The sequence below is a fragment of the Ranitomeya variabilis genome, chromosome 2 (assembly GCF_051348905.1).
Source record: "Ranitomeya variabilis isolate aRanVar5 chromosome 2, aRanVar5.hap1, whole genome shotgun sequence".
Lineage (NCBI taxonomy): Eukaryota > Metazoa > Chordata > Amphibia > Anura > Dendrobatidae > Ranitomeya > Ranitomeya variabilis.
The window spans coordinates 643979111-644000960 of record NC_135233.1 but is presented as its reverse complement, the minus strand read 5'-3'; the positions used below and the strand labels follow the sequence as shown (position 1 = coordinate 644000960).

Below are 21850 nucleotides of genomic sequence, written 5' to 3'. Positions count from 1 at the left end.
TGCATCCAAAGCGCAGCCATTACGCCCCGTGGAAACATAGCCTAATAGTGAACAAATCCAGCTACCAAATGTACGTATTGAATTGGCCTGTATCATGCATTGGGGAGTCTTGTTTGCTTTCCATCAATGTATGCACCAGACAGGCACAGCTCGCACCACAGAAAATCTGAGAAATGCTTTGTAATTACATTTCCTAACATAAAATAAATGAAAAGCACTATAGCGTACAAACAGCATATAGGACAAAAAGCCCTTCCAAAAGGAAACAGTCTCTGAGCTCAATGGACTTGCATATGATGATCTGCCTTCCAGGACTGTTCGTGGATCTCCACACACAGTGGATGTTCCTACAAGCATTCATAAGCCGAAAATCCAAGGAAGACTGCAACACGGAGAAAGTTCTGCACTTGTCCAAATTATAGTTTTGCTGGCAACATGAATTTCTGCAAATTCTTAGAAGATAAAGTGGACAGTGGTAGAAATTTCTGCAAGAAAATCTTTGTGTGAATGCTCCAGATCTCAGCGACAAGCTATGGAGAGGATCTGCTGCAGAACAGGACATGCCTGCAGATTTCACCTCTGGATTTTACTCTGCAAAGGAAGAAATTTACTGCAAATCTGCATTGAAATGCAATAGGGAACAGTCCAGTGTGGACAGGAGGAAAGTGGCTGAAAGGCAGATCCACCTATTCTAGAAGTATTCGAAGCACAGCATCTGATGGCCCCTGGGTATGACCACCTCCCATTGCTCCCAGTGACAGCTGGAAAGGGTGCTTATGACCCCTCACCCTGGAACCAGTTGTCCCTCTGCTATGGCCCGGATGCAGTCAGCCCACCACCAGGTCCTGGCACTGCACCCTGACCAGCTACAAAGGGGGGCCAAGAGGCTCCCATAGCCCCTCACCCTGGTATCACTCGTCCCTCTGTTATGGCAAGGATCTAGTGACCACTGCACCAGGGCCTGGCACTGCACGCTGACCAGATACAAAGGGTAACCAAGCGGCTCCCATAGCCCCTCACCCTGGTATCACTCGTCCCTCTGCTATGGCAAGGATCTAGTGACCACTGCACCAGGGCCTGCACCATGGCCAAATACAAAGAGTGACCAAGCAGCTCTTATGGCCCCTCACCCTGGTATCACTCGTCCCTCTGCTATGGCCAGGATCTAGTGACCACTGCACCAGGGCCTGCACCATGGCCAAATACAAAGAGTGACCAAGCAGCTCTTATGGCCCCTCACCCTGGTATCACTTGTTCCTCCGCTATGGCCAGGATCTAGTGACCACTGCACCAGGCCCTGCACGCTGACCAGAAACAAAGGGTAACCAAGCGGCTCCCATGGCCCCTCACCCTGGTATCACTCGTCCCTCTGTTATGGCCAGGATCTAGTGACCACTGCACCAGGCCCTGCACCCTGGCCAAATACAAAGGGGACCAAGTGGCTCTTATGGCCCCTCACCCTGGTATCACTCGTCCCTCTGCAATGGCCAGGATCTAGTGACCACTGCACCCTGACCAGATACAAAGGGGGACCAAGCAGTTCTTCTGGACCCTCACCCTGGTATCACTTGTTCCTCCGCTATGGCCAGGATGTAGTGACCACTGCACCAGGGCCTGCACCCTCACCAGCTGGAAGGGACATGCACTGAGGAAGGTCTGTCCCCTTGCCGTGCACTATGTGATGGGCAGAGGTCCAGCCCCGCGCCCTCAAACTTCCCACACACCATTGTGGGCAGTGAGGCGGACATGGCTCACGTTTCCTACAACTATGCCCACATAACCGGACACATCTGCCAGCCAAACTTCCCCAAGGAAACTTCCCACTAGTGCCAAGCTGCTGTGACGCCCAGCGCTCGCCCTCGCCTGCCCCGGCAGTCTCATGTTAGCATCACCCCCACCTCCAAATCTTTTACTCCATTTTGTTTTCCCTCATACCTCGTACTGGTGATCCTCTCACAACTAGCCACTCAGCCATGTGACCCCGCCCCCGGCAGTCACGGGTTCTCCGGGTCATGGCTGAAGGGGCTGGCTCGGACGCATCTCTCGGCGCTCGCTCTCCACACAAGCGGTGACATTGTGAGTGGCCATGATACACGGTGGCGTGTGAGGACGGCGCCGTGCTCCTCCCAGGCACAGGGAAGCCCTGGACTAGCGCGCACATGCACGGCCCAAGCCGCTGCCTTTCTCCCTCTGACGTCATTGCTAGCGGCCAACGGTGTCATCTCCCTGCTTCACGCGACGGTTCCGTTGAGCCTAGACTGTATGGGCTCCTGCCAGGTCCTGACTGCAGCCCATACAGTGTAGCCGGCTCAGTACTGAAGATGCTGGACTGTATGGGCTCCTTCCAGGTATATATTCTTGAAGATAGCAGACTTTATGGGCTGCTGCCTGGCCCTGGCTGCAGCCCATACATAACACTAGAATGTATGTGCTTCCTCAAGGTATAAATTAGCCAGTAGAATATATGGGCTCCTGCCAGGTCCTGACTCCAGCCCATACAGTCTAGCCGGCTCACTAGTGAAAGCACTAGACTATGGGCTCCTTCCAGGTATATATTATTGTAGATATAGACTGTATGGGCTCCTCTCAGGTATATATTATTGTAGATATAGACTGTACGGGCTCCTGTCAGGTATATATTATTGTATATACAGACTGTACGGGCTCCTGTCAGGTATATATTATTGTAGATATAGACTGTACGGGCTCCTGTCAGGTATATATTATTGTAGATATAGACTGTACGGGCTCCTGTCAGGTATATATTATTGTAGATATAGACTGTACGGGCTCCTGTCAGGTATATATTATTGTAGATACAGACTGTACGGGTTCCTGTCAGGTATATATTATTGTAGATACAGACTGTACGGGCTCCTGTCAGGTATATATTATTGTAGATATAGACTGTATGGGCTCCTGTCAGGTATATATTATTGTAGATACAGACTGTATGGGCCCCTGTCAGGTATATATTATTGTAGATACAGACTGTACGGACTCCTGTCAGGTATATATTATTGTAGATATAGACTGTATGGGCTCCTGTCAGGTATATATTATTGTAGATACAGACTGTACGGGCTCCTGTCAGGTATATATTATTGTAGATATAGACTGTATGGGCTCCTGTCAGGTATATATTATTGTAGATATAGACTGTACGGGCTCCTGTCAGGTATATATTATTGTAGATATAGACTATGGGCTCCTGTCAGATATATATTATTGTAGATACAGACTGTACGGGCTCCTGTCAGGTATATATTATTGTAGATACAGACTGTACGGGCTCCTGTCAGGTATATATTATTGTAGATATAGACTGTATGGGCTCCTGTCAGGTATATATTATTGTAGATACAGACTATACGGACTCCTGTCAGGTATATATTATTGTAGATATAGACTGTATGGGCTCCTGTCAGGTATATATTACTGTAGATATAGACTGTACGGACTCCTGTCAGGTATATATTATTGTAGATACAGACTGTATGGGCTCCTGTCAGGTATATATTATTGTAGATATAGACTGTACGGGCTCCTGTCAGGTATATATTATTGTAGATACAGACTGTACGGGCTCCTGTCAGGTATATATTATTGTAGATATATACTGTATGGGCTCCTGTCAGGTATATATTATTGTAGATACAGACTGTACGGGCTCCTGTCAGGTATATATTATTGTAGATATAGACTGTACGGGCTCCTGTCAGGTATATATTATTGTAGATACAGACTGTACGGGCTCCTGTCAGGTATATATTATTGTAGATACAGACTGTATGGGCTCCTGTCAGGTATATATAATTGTAGATACAGACTGTATGGGCCCCTGTCAGGTATATATTATTGTAGATACAGACTGTATGGGCCCCTGTCAGGTATATATTATTGTAGATATAGACTGTATGGGCTCCTGTCAGGTATATATTATTGTAGATACAGACTGTACGGACTCCTGTCAGGTATATATTATTGTAGATATATACTGTATGGGCTCCTGTCAGGTATATATTATTGTAGATACAGACTGTACGGACTCCTGTCAGGTATATATTATTGTAGATATAGACTGTACGGACTCCTGTCAGGTATATATTATTGTAGATACAGACTGTACGGACTCCTGTCAGGTATATATTATTGTAGATATAGACTGTACGGGCTCCTGTCAGGTATATATTATTGTAGATACAGACTGTACGGGCTCCTGTCAGGTATATATTATTGTAGATACAGACTGTACAGGCTCCTGTCAGGTATATATTATTGTAGATACAGACTGTACAGATTCCTGTCAGGTATATATTATTGTAGATATAGACTGTATGGGCTCCTGTCAGGTATATATTATTGTAGATACAGACTGTACGGGCTCCTGTCAGGTATATATTATTGTAGATATAGACTGTACAGACTCCTGTCAGGTATATATTATTGTAGATATAGACTGTACAGGCTCCTGTCAGGTATATATTATTGTAGATACAGACTGTATGGGCTCCTGTCAGGTATATATTATTGTAGATATAGACTGTACGGGCTCCTGTCAGGTATATATTATTGTAGATATAGACTGTATGGGCTCCTGTCAGGTATATAGTATTGTAGATACAGACTGTATGGACTGTCAGGAATATATTATTGTAGATATAGACTGTATGGGCCCCTGTCAGGTATATATTATTGTAGATATAAACTGTATGGGCTCCTGTCAGGAATATATTATTGTAGATATAGACTGTATGGGCTCCTGTCAGGTATATAGTATTGTATAGACTGTACGGGCTCCTGTCAGGTATATATTATTGTAGATACAGACTGTATGGGCTCCTGTCAGGAATATATTATTGTAGACACAGACTGTATGTGCCCCTGACAGGTATATATTTATGATGTCATCAGAATGTACAGGCCCCTTTCAGGTATATATCAGTGATGATATCAGAATGTATGGGCTCCTGTCAGGTATATATTAGTGATGATATCAGAATTAGTGATGAGCGAGTATACTCGTTGCTCGGGTTTTCCCCGAGTGCGCTCGGGTGGTCTCCGAGTATTTGTTAGTGTTTGGAGATTTAGTTTTCATCACCTCAGCTGAATGATTTACAGCTATTAGCCAGCCTGAGTACATGTGGGGGTTGCCTGGTTGCTAGGGAATCCCCACATGTATTCAAGCTGGCTAATAGCTGTAAATCATTCAGCTGCCGTGATGAAAACTAAATCTCCAAACACTAACAAATACTCGGAGACCACCCGAGCAACGAGTATATTCGTTCATCACTAATCAGAATGTATAGGCCCCTGTTAGGTGTACAGTACAGACCAAAAGTTTGGACACACCTTCTCATTTAAAGATTTTTCTGTATTTTCATGACTATGAAAATTGTACATTTACACTGAAGGCATCAAAACTATGAATTAACACATGTGGAATTATATACTTAACAAAAAAGTGTGAAGCAACTGAATTTATATCTTATATTCTAGGTTCTTCAAAGTAGACACCTTTTGATTTGATGACTGCTTTGCACACTCTTGACATTCTCTTAATGAGCTTCAAGAGGTAGTCTCCGGGAATGGTCTTCCAGCAATCTTGAAGGAGTTCCCAGAGATGCTTAGCACTTGTTGGCCCTTTTGCCACTTTGCGGTCCAGGTCACCCCAAACCATTTCGATTGGGATCAGGTCTGGGGACTGTGGAGGCCAGGTCATCTGGCGTAGCACCCCATCACTCTCCTTGGTCAAATAGCCCTTACACAGCCTGGAGGTGTGTTTGGGGTCATTGTCCTGTTGAAAAATAAATGATGGTCCAACTAAACGCAAACCGGATGGAATACCATGCTGCTGCAAGATGCTTTTGGTAGCCATGCTGGTTCAGTATGCCTTCAATTTTGAATAAATCCCCAACAGTGTCACCAGCAAAGCACCCCCACACCATCACTCCTCCTCCTCCATGTTTCACGGTGGGAATCAGGCATGTAGAGTCCATCCGTTCACCTTTTCTGCATCACACAAAGGCACGGTGGTTGAAACCAAAGATCTCAAATTTGGACTCATCAGACCCAAGCACAGATTTCCACTGGTCTAATGTCCATTCCTTGTGTTCTTTAGCCCAAACAAGTCTCTTCTGCTTGTTGCTTATCCATAGCAGTGGTTTCCTAGCAGCTATTTTACCATGAAGGCCTGCTGCACAAAGTCTCCTCTTAACAGTTGTAGAGATGTGTCTGCTGCTAGAACTCTGTGTGGCATTGACCTGGTCTCTAATCTGAGCTGCTGTTAACCTGCGATTTCTGAGGCTGGTGACTCGGATAATCTTATCCTCAGAAGCAGAGGTGACTCTTGGTCTTCCTTTCCTGGGGCGGTCCTCATGTGAGCCAGTTTATTTGTAGCGCTTGATGGTTTTTGCCACTGCACTTGGGGACCCTTTCAAAGTTTTCCCAATTTTTCGGACTGACTGACCTTCACTTCTTAAAGTAATGATGGCCACTCCTTTTTTTTTACTTAGCTGCTTTTTTCTTGCCATAATACAAATTCTAACAGTCTATTCAGTAGGACTATCAGCTGTGTATCCACCAGACTTCTGCTCAACACAACTGATGGTCCCAACACCATTTATAAGGCAAGAAGTCCCACTTATTAAACCTGACAGGGCACACCTGTGAAGTGAAAACCATTCCCAGTGACTACCTCTTGAAGCTCATCAAGAGAATGCCAAGAGTGTGCAAAGCAGTCATCAAAGCAAAAGGTGGCTACTTTGAAGAACCTAGAATATAAGACAAAATTTCAGTTTTTCACACTTGTTTGTTAAGTATATAATTCCACATGTGTTAATTTAGAGTTTTGATGCCTTCAGTGTGAATGTACAATTTTCATAGTCATGAAAATACAGAAAAATCTTTAAATGAGAAGATGTGTCCAAACTTTTTCTCTGTACTGTATATCAATGATGATATCGGAATGGAGTATATAGAGAGAGAGAAAAAAAATTCTGTGTCACCATTAAAAAATAGAAATAGAGTAATAACTTTATTCAAAGCGTATTAAAATCAATAAAAATAATGCCCACAGGTAACGGCTCTATCAGCGATCCACAGCCCACACTGGAAAAAGATTGTAACGTTTGTTATTAGTGCGCTGTATTGTAGGTTGTGAGTTCAGAAGCAGATGATACATTGTACATAGCAGTGTATCTCTGTGTACCTATATCTCTATGTTCCTGTATTGTACACTTGAAGAAAATATTAGTTTTTTTCATATAAAATAAAAAATAAATTCAACAAAAAAAAAAGTCAATTTCTTTATCCTCTTCATTCACCAGCATTTTTTTCACTTTAATGACCAGACTACTCCTGGGAAGGTTCACCACTGTTCCATGTTTTCTCCATTTGTGGATAATGGCTCTCACTGTGGTTCCCGGAAGTCCCGAAGCTTTAGAAACGGCTTTAGAACCTTTTCCAGACTGGTAGATCTCAATTACTTTGCTTCTCATTTGTTCATGAATTTCTTCGGATCGCAGCATGATGTGTAGCTTAAGGCTGTGTGCACACGTTGCAGATTTTTTGCGTTTTTTTCGCTATGAAAACGCAAAAAAAACGCATACATTATGCATTCCATCATTTATAATGCATTCCGCAATTTTTGTGCACATGATGCGTTTTTTTCCGCGAAAAAAAGCATCGCGGTAAAAAACGCAGCATGTTCATTAATTATTTCCCACTATATTATTGCATTGGGAACCTCCGTAAAAAAACGCATTAAAAACACGAGAAAAACTCATGCGGATTTCTTGCAGAAAATGTCCGGTTTTGCTCAGGAAATTTCTGCAAGATATCCTGAACGTGTGCACATAGCCTTAGAGGATCTTTTTGTCTACTTCATTTTGTCACAGGTCTTATTTAAGTGATTTTTTGATTAAGAGGTGTGGCAGTAATCAGGCCTGGGTGTGGCTAGGGAAACTGAACTCCGCTTTTCAAAGATGTGACAAACCACAATTAAAACAAAGTAGGGAGCAATCACTTTCATACAGGGCCCTGTATTTTTTTCCCCATTAATAATAAAGACCTTCATTTAAAAATGTTATGTCGTGTTTACTTGTTATCTTTGTCAATTTAATTTGTTTGTTGCTCTGAAACATTTACCGTATATACTCGAGTATAAGCTGAGATTTTCAGCCCATTTTTTTAGGCTGAAAGTGCCCCTCTCGGCTTATACTCGAGTCTGTCCCAGGGGGACAGGGGAGGGGGAGCGGCGGCTATGACATACTCACCTGCTCCTGGCGCGGTTCCTGCATCTCCGATGGTCTCCAGGCGCTGACAGCTTTTTCCAGCGTTGAGCGATCACATGGTACCGCTCATTACAGTAATGAATTTGGACCCGACTCCACTCCCATAGGGGTGGAGCCGCGTATTCATTACTCTAATGAGCGGTAAAGGTGACCGATCAACGCTGGAAGAAGCTGTCAGAGACCGGAGATGCAGAGACCGCACCAGGAGCAGGTGAGTATAATGGGGAGGGGGAGCACTGCGCGATATTCACCTTTCCTCGTTCTGGGCGTCGCTCCTTCAGCGTCCTCAGCAGTGACGCTCATGTCAGAGGGCGCGATGACGTGGTTAGTCCGCGCCCTCTGCCTGAACTTAAGTGCAGAGGACACGGAAGACACAGCGGCGCCGGAACGAGGACCGGTGAGTATTGCAAGTGCTGGGGGCCTGAGCAACCAGAGGTATGTCATTTTTTTTTTTTTTTATCGCAGCAACAGCATATGGGGAAAATATCTCTATGGAGCATCTTATGGGACCATAATCAGCATTTGTGGAGCATTATATGGGGCAAATAACTCTATGGAGCATCTTATCGGGCGATATTCAACGTTTGTGCAGCACTATATGGGGCAAATATCTTAATGGAGCATCTTATGGGGCCATAATCAACATTTGTGCAGCATTATATTGGGCAAATGTCTCTATGGAGCATCTTATGGGGCCCATCATGAACTGTATGGAGCATTTTATGGGGCTCCTGATTCAATATGGATATTCAGAAACACTTAACCTACTGTTATCTCAATTAATTTTACTTTTATTGGTATCTATTTTTATTTTTAAAACTTACCGGTAGCTTCTGCATTTTCCACCCTAGACTTATACTCTAGTCAATAAGTTTTCCCAGTTTTTAGTGGCAAAATTAGAGGGGGGTCGGCCTATACTCGAGTATATACGGTAAGTATGGTACAAGAGTTAAAAAAAAATCAGGGGGCGGGGGGAACTTTTAAACATCACTATACAGTACAAGGCCAAACAGATCTTTATATGAAGAATGTACTCACCACATCCCCTGTATCTGCAGTAAGTATCCCCCACAGGTAGTGGCTTAAAATACAATGACCAACTTTCTGCTCTGCTTTCTGTGGCGCTTTGTCTGAGGCATGGCAGGCATAATATAGGAATGTCATCACGTGTGGTCTGATGCACGGCAGGTACAATCTAGTAATGTTCTCAAGTGTGGTCTGAGGCACAATCTAGCTATCTCCTCACATGTCTGAGGCACGGCAGGTGCAATCTAGTAATGTCATCATGTGTGGTCTGAGGCACAGCCGGTACAATCTAGTAATATCCTTATGTGTGATCTGAGGTACGGCAGGTACAATCTAGCAATGTTCTCAAGTGTGGTCTGAGGCGCAATCTAGTATCGTCCTCAGCTTCCAGTCTCGGTTGCATGAGGCTGGTTTCACACGTCCTGATATTTATGGTCCCAGAAAACTCGGTACCGGAGATATCCATGTCCGTACGACATGCGGCACATAGTTGCCACAGTACCACACGGACGGCCGCCGGGGAAATAGCGCTACGTAAGTGCTGTTCCCCTGTGTTTTGCTTAACTGCTCGGTCGACGAGAATGAATGATACTCAGTGGGCACAAGCTCAGCAACTAACGGTGACGTCAAGGAGTCTGTGTTTGCATGCCGGCATGAACTTCTGTGACCTCAGGACCGTGGGAGAATGCAAGTGATGAGGTCACGGCCGTTCAAGCTCTGTCAATGACCTCATCACTTGCATTCTCCCACGGTCCTGAGGTCACAGGAGTTCATGCTGGCGACGAGTACAGACTCAGCGACATCACGGCTAGTTACTGAGCCTGCGCCCGCTGCGTATCATTCTCCTGTAGTTTACAGCTGGACCGGTCTCATTAGCACCACTCCCGGTTGTAAACTGTCTATCCACTATATATAGATTACAGCATGGGACTAACTGAATGCCAGACAGGTATGGGTATATTTGTTGGTTTGTTATTTTTATTTCTTTTTTTACAGAAGATCGAGGGCGTCACTTGGATTTCCAGTATAATAAAGATGGAAAAACTGTGTGGTGTATGATTTCATTAAAAGACTGAATTCTTACTGTGTGGTGTTTAATTAACCCTCTACCAACTATAGGATTAGTAATGGAGAGGTGTCTTATTGACACCTCTCCATTACTAAGCTGAGCTTAATGTCACCTTACAATAGGAAGGTGACATGAACCCCTCATTACCCCACTTGCCACCACTACAGGGCAAGTGGGAACAACTGGGCAAAGCTCCAGAATTGGCGCATCTAATAGATTAGCCTTTTCTGGGCAGCTGCTGGCTGCTGTTTTTAGGCTGGGGGGGTCCATATCCATGACCCCTTACCAGCCAGAGAATAGCAGCCCGTACCTGTGAGTTTTGCTGGGTTGGTTCAACAACATGGGGGGGGACCGCACGTTGGGGTTTTTCATTCATTCATTGTCCAATGCTCGCCGGCAGGGCAGGAGAGAATGGATAAAAGCTGCGTTCAGCACCACATGCAGGGTGAACAGCGCTAACAGTAGTGCTACTTCCCCAGCAGTCCTCCGTGCACACAGAGGACAGTGTGCACTGTTCTCCGTGTGCACGTGTGTGGCATGTTTTGCGGGCAGTGTGTCCGGGTAAAAACGGACATGTCTGCGTGTTTTGTACAAACAGAAACAATGATTGAATACTCTGTAGTAAACCACAGTAGTGCATGAAAATATAGTGTACACATTTTTTGATAAAATTGGGACAGTCCTAACTAATATTAAAAACCTTAATATATATTGATGTGGTTTCCCATGGCTATGTGTTCTTTAGTTGGGCCCAATCCTTATCGGCCCTTATCCACATGCATGTCAAGTGACAGAATGGTAAGGTTTTTAATATTAGAGTTAGGACTGTCCCAATTACGGTCACTGTGGTGGGATGACTTTGGCTTTTTTTTTTTTTTTAATAACATGTTAGCTAAATACCCTATATTATTTTCATGCACTATGCTATTTATTTACTTCAGGATATTCAATTATGTTTCTGTCTGTTTTGTTTTTCTGTTCAGTGAACGTACACTTACACTCTGCATGCACAACAATTTTTTGTGTTTTTATGGGGAAAACCTGGTGACAGGTTCCCTTTAAGCAGACCATCTATGCAGCTTGTACAAGTGAGCTTCATTGTTTCAAAATTGGTTTACTTGTCCAAGCCTGTTATTATAGTACCCTACTAGTGATGAAAGAGTATGCTAGGTACTTGGGTTTTCCTGAGCATGCTCGGTTGTTCTCTCAGTATTTGGGCGGTCTCCGAGTATTTGGGCGTGCTCGGAGATTTCGTTTGTGTCGCTGCAGCTGCATAATTTGCCGCTGCTAGACAGCCTGTATACATGTGGGGAATTCCTAACAAACAGGCATTCCCCACATGAATTCAGGCTGTCTATCAGCCACAAATCATGCAGCTGCGGAGACACAAACAATCTCTGAGCACGCCCAAAATACTCGGAGAACACCCGAGCATGCTCGGGAAAACCTGAGTACTGAGCATACTCGCTGATCACTATACCCTACATGTGTTACACAGGTACATCATGGGCTTGTTCTGCCCTATGCATGAAATAAAAGGCTAAAATACAACGCAGAGACTTAATCAGAGTAATGTTTTATTTACATTCAGAACTGGTTTAAGAGGAACAAATTAACATTTCCAATATCAATCTCAGACTTTTACTGATAGAAATATTGGATAAATAAGATTTTAACACTAGATATAGAAACTTATCTAATTTTATGAAAGTGCATTTGTTTGCATTGGAAAATGTATGCCTTTGCTTGTTTCATTTTATGCATTTCTTATGTATTACACACAAAAATTGCCCACCAATTATACAAACACAAAGTTTGGACTGAAAATGCAACCATAACTACAGTTGTGGCCAAAAGTATTGACACCCCTGCAATTCTGTCAGATAATACTCAGTTTCTTCCTGAAAATGATTGCAAACACAAATTCTTTGGTATTATTATCTTCATTTAATTTGTCTTAAATGAAAAAACACAAAAAGAATTGTCATAAAGCCAAATTGGATATAATTCCACACCAAACATAAAAAAGGCGGTGGACAAAAGTATTGGCACTGTTCGAAAAATCATGTGATGCTTCTCTAATTTGTGCAATTAACAGCACCTGTAACTTACCTGTGGCACCTAACAGGTGTTGGCAATAACTAAATCACACTTGCAGCCAGTTGACATGGATTAAAGTTGACTCAACCTCTGTCCTGTGTCCTTGTGTGTACCACATTGAGCATGAAGAAAAGAAAGAAGACCAAAGAACTGTCTGAGGACTTGAGAAACCAAATTGTGAGGAAGCATGAGCAATCTCAAGAAGTTTAACCCCTTTCTGACATCGGACGTACTATCCCGTCGAGGTGGGGTGGGCCCGTATGACCACCGACGGGATAGTACGTCCAGCGCGATCGGCGGCGCTCACGGGGGGAGCGCGGCCAATCGCGGCCGGGTGTCAGCTGACTATCGCAGCTGACATCCGGCACTATGTGCCAGGAGCGGTCACGGACCGCTCCCGGCACACCGCGATCAAACATGATCGCGATGTGCCGGCGGTGCAGGGAAGCATCGCGCAGGGAGGGGGCTCCCTGCGGGCTTCCCTGAGCCCCCCGCAGCAACGCGATGTGATCGCGTTGCTGCGAGGGTCTAACCTCCCTCCCTGCCTGCTCCAGACCCGGATCCAAGATGGCCGCGGATCCGGGTCCTGCAGGGAGGGAGGTGGCTTCACAGAAGCCTGCTCAGAGCAGGCACTGTGAAGCAGCCTGCACTTCTCTCAGATCAGTGCTATGCAAACTGGCAGATCACCGATCTGTATTGTCCCCCCCTGGGGCAAAGTAAAAAAAAAAATTTCCAAATGTGTAAAAAAAAAAAAATATTCCCATAAATACATTTCTTTATCTAAATAAAATAAAAAAAAACAATAAAAGTACACATATTTAGTATCGCCGCATCCGTAACAACCCGACCTATAAAACTGGCCCACTAGTTAACCCCTTCAGTAAACACCGTAAGAAAAAAAAAAAAAAAAACGAGGCAAAAAACAACGCTTTATTATCATACCGCCGAACAAAAAGTGGAATAACACGCGATCAAAAAGACAGATATAAATAACCATGTTACCGCTGTAAGCGTCATCTTGTCCCGCAAATAACGAGCCGCCATACAGCATGATCAGCAAAAAAATAAAGTTATAGTCCTGAGAATAAAGCGATGCAAAAATAATTATTTTTTCCATAAAATAGTTTTTATCGTATAAAAGCGCCAAAACATAAAAAAATAATATAAATGAGGTATCGCTGTAATCGTACTGACCCGAAGAATAAAACTGCTTTATCAATTTTACCAAACGCGGAACAGTATAAACGCCTCTCCCAAAAGAAATTCATGAATAGCTGGTTTTTGGTAATTCTGCCTCACAAAAATCGGAATAAAAAGCGATCAAAAAATGTGACGTGCCCAAAAAGTTACCAATAAAAACGTCAACTCGTCCCGCAAAAAACAAGACCTCACATGACTCTGTGGACCAAAATATGGAAAATTTATAGCTCTCAAAATGTGGTAACGCAAAAAATATTTTTTGCAATAAAAAGCGTCTTTCAGTGTGTGACGGCTGCCAATCATAAAAATCCGCTAAAAAACTCGCTATAAAAGTAAATCAAACCCCCCTTCATCACCCCCTTAGTTAGGGAAAAATAAAAAAAATGTATTTATTTCCATTTTCCCATTAGGGTTAGGGCTAGGGTTGGAGCTAGGGTTAAGGCTACAGTTAGGGTTGGGGCTAAAGTTAGGGTTAGGGTTGGGGCTAAAGTTACGGTTAGGGTTTAGATTACATTTACGGTTGGGAATAGGGTTGGGATTAGGGTTAGGGGTGTGTCAGGGTTAGAGGTGTGGTTAGGGTTACTGTTGGGATTAGGGTTAGGGGTGTGTTTGGATTAGGGTTTCAGTTATAATTGGGGGGTTTCCACTGTTTCGGCACATCAGGGGCTCTCCAAACGCGACATGGCGTCCGATCTCAATTCCAGCCAATTCTGCGTTGAAAAAGTAAAACAGTGCTCCTTCCCTTCCGAGCTCTCCCGTGTGCCCAAACAGGGGTTTACCCCAACATATGAGGTATCAGCGTACTCAGGACAAATAGGACAACAACCTTTGGGGTCCAATTTCTCCTGTTACCCCTGGGAAAATACAAAACTGGGGGCTAAAAAATCATTTTTGTGGGGAAAAAAAAGATTTTTTATTTTCACGGCTCTGCGTTATAAACTGTAGTGAAACACTTGGGGGTTCAAAGTTCTTACAACACATCTAGATAAGTTCCTTGGGGGGTCTAGTTTTCAAAATGGGGTCACTTGTGCGGGGCTTCTACTGTTTAGGTACATTAGGGGCTCTGCAAACGCAATGTGACGCCTGCAGACCATTCCATCTAAGTCTGCATTCCAAATGGCGCTCCTTCCCTTCCGAGCCCTCCCATGCATCCAAACAGTGGTTCCCCCCACATATGGGGTATCAGCGCACTCAGGACAAATTGGACAACAACTTTTGGGGTCCAATTTCTCCTGTTACCCTCGGGAAAATACAAAACTGGGGGCTGAAAAATAATTTTTGTGGGAAAAAATTTTTGTTTTATTTTTACGGCTCTGCATTATAAACTTCTGTGAAGCCCTTGGTGGGTCAAAGCACTCACCACACATCTAGATAAGTTCCTTAGGGGGTCTACTTTCCAACATGGTGTCACTTGTGGGGGGTTTCTACTGTTTAGGTACATTAGGGGCTCTGCAAACGCAATGTGACGCCTGCAGACCATTCCATCTAAGTCTGCATTCCAAATGGCGCTCCTTCACTTCCGAGCCCTTCCATGTGTCCAAACGGTGGTTCCCCCCCACATATGGGGTATCAGCGCACTCAGGACAAATTGGACAACAAATTTTGGGGTCCAATTTCTCCTGCTACCCTCGGGAAAATACAAAACTGGGGGCTAAAAAAATAATTTTTGTGGGAAAAAAATTTTGTTTTATTTTTACGGCTCTGCATTATTAACTTCTGTGAAGCCCTTGGTGGGTCAAAGCGCTCAAAACACATCTAGATAAGTTCCTTAGGGGGTCTACTTTCCAAAATGGTGTCACTTGTGGGGGGTTTCAATGTTTAGGCACATCAGTGGCTCTCCAAACGCAACATGGCGTCCCATCTCAATTCCTGTCAATTTTGCATTGAAAAGTCAAACGGTGCTACTTCCCTTCCGAGCTCTCCCATGCGCCCAAACAGTGGTTTACCCCCACATATGGGGTATCAGCATACTCAGGACAAATTGTACAACAACTTTTGGGGTCCAATTTCTTCTCTTACCCTTGGGAAAATAAAAAATTGGGGGCGAAAAATAATTTTTGTGAAAAAATATGATTTTTTATTTTTACGGTTCTGCATTATAAACTTCTGTGAAGCACTTGGTGGGTCAAAGTGCTCACCACACCTCTAGATAAGTTCCTTAGGGGGTCTACTTTCCAAAATGGTGTCACTTGTGGGGGGTTTCAATGTTTAGGCACATCAGGGGCTCCCCAAACGCAACATGGCGTCCCATCTCAATTCCAGTCAATTTTGCATTGAAAAGTCAAATGGCGCTCCTTCGCTTCCGAGCTCTGTCATGCGCCCAAACAGTGGTTTACCCCCACATATGGGGTATCGGCGTACTCAGGACAAATTGTACAACAACTTTTGGGGTCCAATTTCTCCTGTTACCCTTGGTAAAATAAAACAAATTGGAGCTGAAGTAAATTTTTTGTGAAAAAAAGTTAAATGTTCATTTTTATTTAAACATTCCAAAAATTCCTGTGAAGCACCAGAAGGGTTAATAAACTTCTTGAATATGGTTTTGAGCACCTTGAGGGGTGCAGTTTTTAGAATAGTGTCACACTTGGGTATTTTCTATCATATAGACCCCTCAAAATGACTTCAAATGAGATGTGGTCTCTAAAAAAAAATGGTGTTGTAAAAATGAGAAATTGCTGGTCAACTTTTAACCCTTATAACTCCCTAACAAAAAAAAATTTTGGTTCCAAAATTGTGCTGATGTAAAGTAGACATGTGGGAAATGTTACTTATTAAGTATTTTGTGTGACATATCTCTGTGATTTAAGGGCATAAAAATTCAAAGTTGGAAAATTGCAAAATGTTCAAAATTTTCGCCAAATTTCCATTTTTTTTGCAAATAAACGCAGGTAATATCAAAGAAATTTTACCACTATCATGAAGTACAATAAGTCACGAGAAAACAATGTCAGAATCGCCAAGATCCGTTGAAGCGTTCCAGAGTTATAACCTCATAAAGGGACAGTGGTCAGAATTGTAAAAATTGGCCCGGTCATTAACGTGCAAACCACCCTTGGGGGTGAAGGGGTTAAAGCCCATGGCACTGTGGCTAACCTTCCTAGATGTGGACGGAAAAGAAAAATTGACAAGAGATTTCAACGCAAGATTGTGCGGATGTTGGATAAAGAACCTCGACTAATATCCAAACAAGTTCACACTGCCCTGCAGTCCGAGGGTACAACAGTGTCAACCCGTACTATCCGTCGGCGTCTGAATGAAAAGGGACTGTATGGTAGGAGACCCAGGAAGACCCCACTTCTTACCCCGAGACATAAAAAAGCCAAGCTGGAGTTTGCCAAAACTTACCTGAAAAAGCCTAAAACGTTTTGGAAGAATGTTCTCTGGTCAGATGAGACAAAAGTAGAGCTTTTTGGGCAAAGGCATCAACATAGAGTTTATAGGAGAAAAAAAGAGGCATTCAAAGAAAAGAACTTGGTCCCTACCGTCAAACATGGCGGAGGTTCCCTGATGTTTTGGGGTTGCTTTGCTGCCTCTGGCACTGGACTGCTTGACCGTGTGCATGGCATTATGAAGCCTGAAGACTACCGACAAATTTTGCAGCATAATGTAGGGCCCAGTGTGAGAAAGCTGGGTCTCCCTCAGAGGTCATGAGTCTTCCAGCAGGACAATGACCCAAAACATACTTCAAAAAGCACTAGAAAATGGTTTGCGAGAAAGCACTGGAGACTTCTAAGGTGGCCAGCAATGAGTCCAGACCTGAATCCCATAGAACACCTGTGGAGAGATCTAAAATGGCACTTTGGAGAAGGCTCCCTTCAAATATCATGGACCTGGAGCAGTTTGCCACAGAAGAATGGTCTAGAATTCCAGCAGAGCATTGTAAGAAACTCATTGATGGTTACCGGAAGCGGTTGGTTGCAGTTATTTTGGCTAAAGGTTGTGCAACCAAGTATTAGGCTGAGGGTGCCAATACTTTTATCTGGCCCATTTTTGGAGTTGTGTGTGAAATGATCAATTTTTTGCTTCATTCTCTTTTGTGTTTTTTCATTTAAGACAAATTAAATGAAGATAATAATACCAAAGAATTTGTGTTTGCAATCATTTTCAGGAAGAAACCGAGTATTATCTGACAGAATTGCAGGCGTGTCAATACTTTTGGCCACAACTGTATCACCACCAAAAAGGGAACCAGAGTATAATCCAAAATATTTATTTTATTAATAACAATCACATAGTAGTACTGTAACGATGCAATAAGAGAGGCTGCAGGCTACACAAAAGGAACATTAACCACCCGGGAGCTCAACCAGACCCCACAAGTCTGCATTAACCCCCTGGGAGTTTAAACAGACCCCACAAGCATGCATTAACCCCCCCAGGAGCTCAACCAGACCCCAGAAGCGTGCATTAACCCCCCGGGAGCTCAACCAGACCCCACAAGTCTGCATTAACCCCCTGGGAGCTCAACCAGACTCCACAAGCAAGCATTATGCCCTCGGGAGCTGATCCAGACCCCATAAGCATGCACTAACCCCCAAGGAGCTCAATCAGACCCCACAAGCATGCATTAATCCCCCAGGCGTGCATTAAGCCCCCTGAGCCCAACCAGAAGCATGCATTAACCCCCCGGGAGCTAAACCAGACCCCAGAAGCATGCATTAACCCTCGGGAGCTAAACCAGACCCCATAAGTGTGCATAAACCCCTAGGGAGCTTAACCAGACCCCACAAACGTGCGTTAACCCCTTCCCCCCGTGTCCAACCAGAACCCACAAGCGTGCATTAACCCCCCCAAAGCTCCCAGAGCACAAACTTTAGCACCCCAAATCCCACTAAATAGCCCCAAAGTATCAGGCTCCCTCAACCAAAAGTCTAAGGCCGGGATCACACATACGCGAGATACAGCCGAGTCTCGCAGGTGAAAACCCAGCTCTGGCACCGGCACTCCGGAACGGAGGGCGCAACCCGCACAACAATACATGGAGCTGCACGCTCCCCTCCGGAGTGCCGGCGCCAGAGCTGAGTTTTCACCTGCGAGACTCGGCTGTATCTCGCTGTGTGTGTGATCCCGGCCTAAGAAAACATCAACCAGTTAATTAATAAACACTCCTGTTTTTCACTGAGACCACTCACCTCGCTCCCTGCTGCTCACCTACACCAGCATCAGACGGCTCAGAGAAATATTTATGGCGGCTTCTCTTCTTGCCTTTGCTAAGTCAGAACACGCCCCCACCCCAGTATGACACGCCCCCGGAAATTACATCACACCTGGAAGAAGCCCAATCCATTTACCCGACGGTTCCCACACTGTGCCGTCCTGGGGTTGTGGCTAACTACCAGTGGGCTACAGCACCCAGCCCCTCTGCCCACTGGGAAATAGTCGGCTCTGTACAGGACCCGGCCCCTCTGCCCACTGGTAAATAGTCAGCTCTGTACAGGACCCGGACCCTCTGCCCACTGGGAAATAGCCGGCTCTGTATAGAGAAAGCTCAATCCCAGTGGGCTACAGTACCTGACCCCTCTGCCCACTGGGAAATAGACGGCTCTATACAGGACCCGGCCCCTCTGCCCACTGGGAAATAGCCGGCTCTGTATAGAGAAAGCTCAATCCCAGTGGGCTACAGGACCTGACCCCTCTGCCCACTGGGAAATAGACGGCTCTGTACAGGACCTGGCCCCTCTGCCCACTGGGAAATAGTCGGCTCTGTACAGGACCCGGCCCCTCTGCCCACTGGGAAATAGTCGGCTCTATACAGGACCCAGCCCCTCTGCCCACTAGGAAATAGTCAGCTCTGTAAAGGACCCGGCCCCTCTGCCCACTGGGAAATAGCCTGCTTTGAACGGACCCGGCCCCTCTGCCCAATGGGAAATAGCTGGCTCTGTACAGGACCTGGCCCCTCTGTCCACTGGGAAATAGCCGACTGTACAGGACCCGGCCCCTCTGCCCACTGGGAAATATTTGGCTCTGTACAGGACCCGGACCCTCTGCCCACTGAAAAATAGTGTCAGGACTCTGAACATTTTTTATTACCTTTTGTGCATTACTGCCCTTTTCCAAGATGGCATCTTTGGTCTCATGTGCACTGTGTCTTCCTGCTATAAAACTCCACCCCAGCCTTCAGTCTGTGCTAGAGTATTCTGCCTTGCATCCAGCTCCTGACCTCTGGTTACTCCCTGGCTATATACCTGCTCCTGTGAACCTGTGGGGTTATCCTGCTACTCTGCTCTGAGTTCCTGCTGCATACACCAGTTCCAGTAATCCTCCTTCATCTGCTGCTCGTGTTTACTTCCATCTGCATTTGCTGGACATGTAAGCTGTTGCTGCTTTGCAAGAACCTGAGACTATTACCCAGGCCTCCCTGGTTGAGCTAAGATATTATTTGAACTGCCTTATAAGCATATCTATTTGTGTTTTGGACTAAGCAAGGACTTATTCGTGTCAAGTATCCTCAAGAATAATTGTGCTTCATAGACTTTCTGCCTGATTGCATTTTCCTCTGAAGTTTCCTATAGACTGCTAAGCTGCATTTAATTTACTCCAAGTGTTGTGGACTTGAGTTTCTCTCTGCACCTGTTTGAATCACCGTGTGATAATATAGACTTTACCACTTATAAAACTGTGTCCTGTAGTTGTCTTGTTCCACGCAAAGAGTCTCCTGAGTTATCCCCTATAATTATTACAGGAAACTCTAGCCTAAAAAAAAAGGAGACTGCTGGAACAATGACTGCAGAAAGCAGACTAGAGCAGGTGTTTTCCATAATTAGATCACTGCAGAAAGATGTGGAAGGTCTGCAAAAGAAGTTTGGAAGCTTTGAACACAATCAACAAATGTTTGGACAGACTTTACAGGACTTAAGCACCCACATGGCAGCCCAGGAAAACAAACTTGCTGGCATAGAGTCCCAGTATGGACGGGCTTTTCAGGACATAAGCACGCAAATAGCTGCACAAGCGACTTTTCCCTCTGGGCAACCGCCACCAGCTAGCCCACCTAAGTTGCCCCTATTCAGATTTAATGGTGATCGCGACAAATTTCGTGGCTTTGTGAATCAATGTATGCTATATTTTGATGTGCATGCTGACCGTTTTCCTAATGATAGATCCAAAGTATTGTGTGTAATAATGCTGCTGACAACACGAGCGCTCGCCTGGGCGAATCCGATGATTGAGTCTCGTGACCCACGGTTAAATAACTTGGATGATTTCTTGGCCGCTATGGCATTAATGTTTGATTATCCTAATCACCGTGCAAGCGCTGAATCTGCTTTATTGTCTTTACGCCAGGCAAAACGTTCTGTTATTGAGTATGCTACTGAATTCAGGAGATTAGCGGTAGATACCAATTGGGACAGTTATGCACAATTGCCTATTTTTAAAAGGGGTCTGTCTAGTATTGTAAAAGATGAACTAGCTCGCTCTGAGTCACCACAAGAGCTAGAGACATTTATACAGCATTGTGTGCGCATTGACATTCGCCTTACTGAGCGTAGGCAGGAGAAGTTTGCTGCATATAACCGTATTTCTAACTTTTCCCTTCCTTCCAAAGAGCCTGCAGGAAAAACATCTCGGGAGATGGAGGAGGTGCCCATGCAAATTGATTCCGTTCAGAGGCGCGAGATCAATGAGCGCCGGGAGCATCACCTTCGTGAAAGTCTATGTTTCTACTGCGGCCAGTCTGACCACTTCTTGATCAATTGTCCTAAGTGTCCTAGACGGCCTAACAAGGTGCTAGCAGCAGTAGGGGAGTATGACAACTGTGATGATGAATCTGACATCTCTGAATGTAGACTGCCTTTAAACGCTGTATTCCATTCACTTTCTATGACTTCACCCCCCAAGGAGCTTAAGGAAAAGAACTCTCACTGTTCTCTCCCTATTAAGATCTTGTGTTCAGGACAGTGGATTTCCAGTCCAGCTATGATTGACTCTGGTGCAGGTGGCAATATCATGGATATCGCATTTGCCAAGGAACATGGTATTGAAATTCAGCAAAGAGCCTCTCCAATTGCCATGGAAACAGTGGATGGTTCACCTTTAATCTCTGGGCCTGTGGATCAGGAGACCGTACCCCTTGAAATTTTGTTGGAGCCTAATCATCAGGAGCAACTTTCTTTCTTGCTAATTTCTTCTCATTTTCCTGTGATTTTAGGCATTCCTTGGT

General features: G+C 44.6%; 1 protein-coding gene across 2 annotated transcripts in view; it reads right to left on the bottom strand.

Moving 5' to 3' along the window:
* The window catches only part of LOC143807520 (uncharacterized), a 62058-nt gene extending 59852 nt beyond the window's left edge, over positions 1 to 2206 (bottom strand). For both annotated transcript variants that reach the window (XM_077289141.1, XM_077289142.1), the window contains exon 1: positions 1936 to 2206. The gene's annotated coding sequence lies outside the window, so the exon portion shown is untranslated. The remainder of the gene's footprint in view (positions 1 to 1935) is intronic.
* Between the last annotated feature and the right edge of the window lie 19644 nt (positions 2207 to 21850).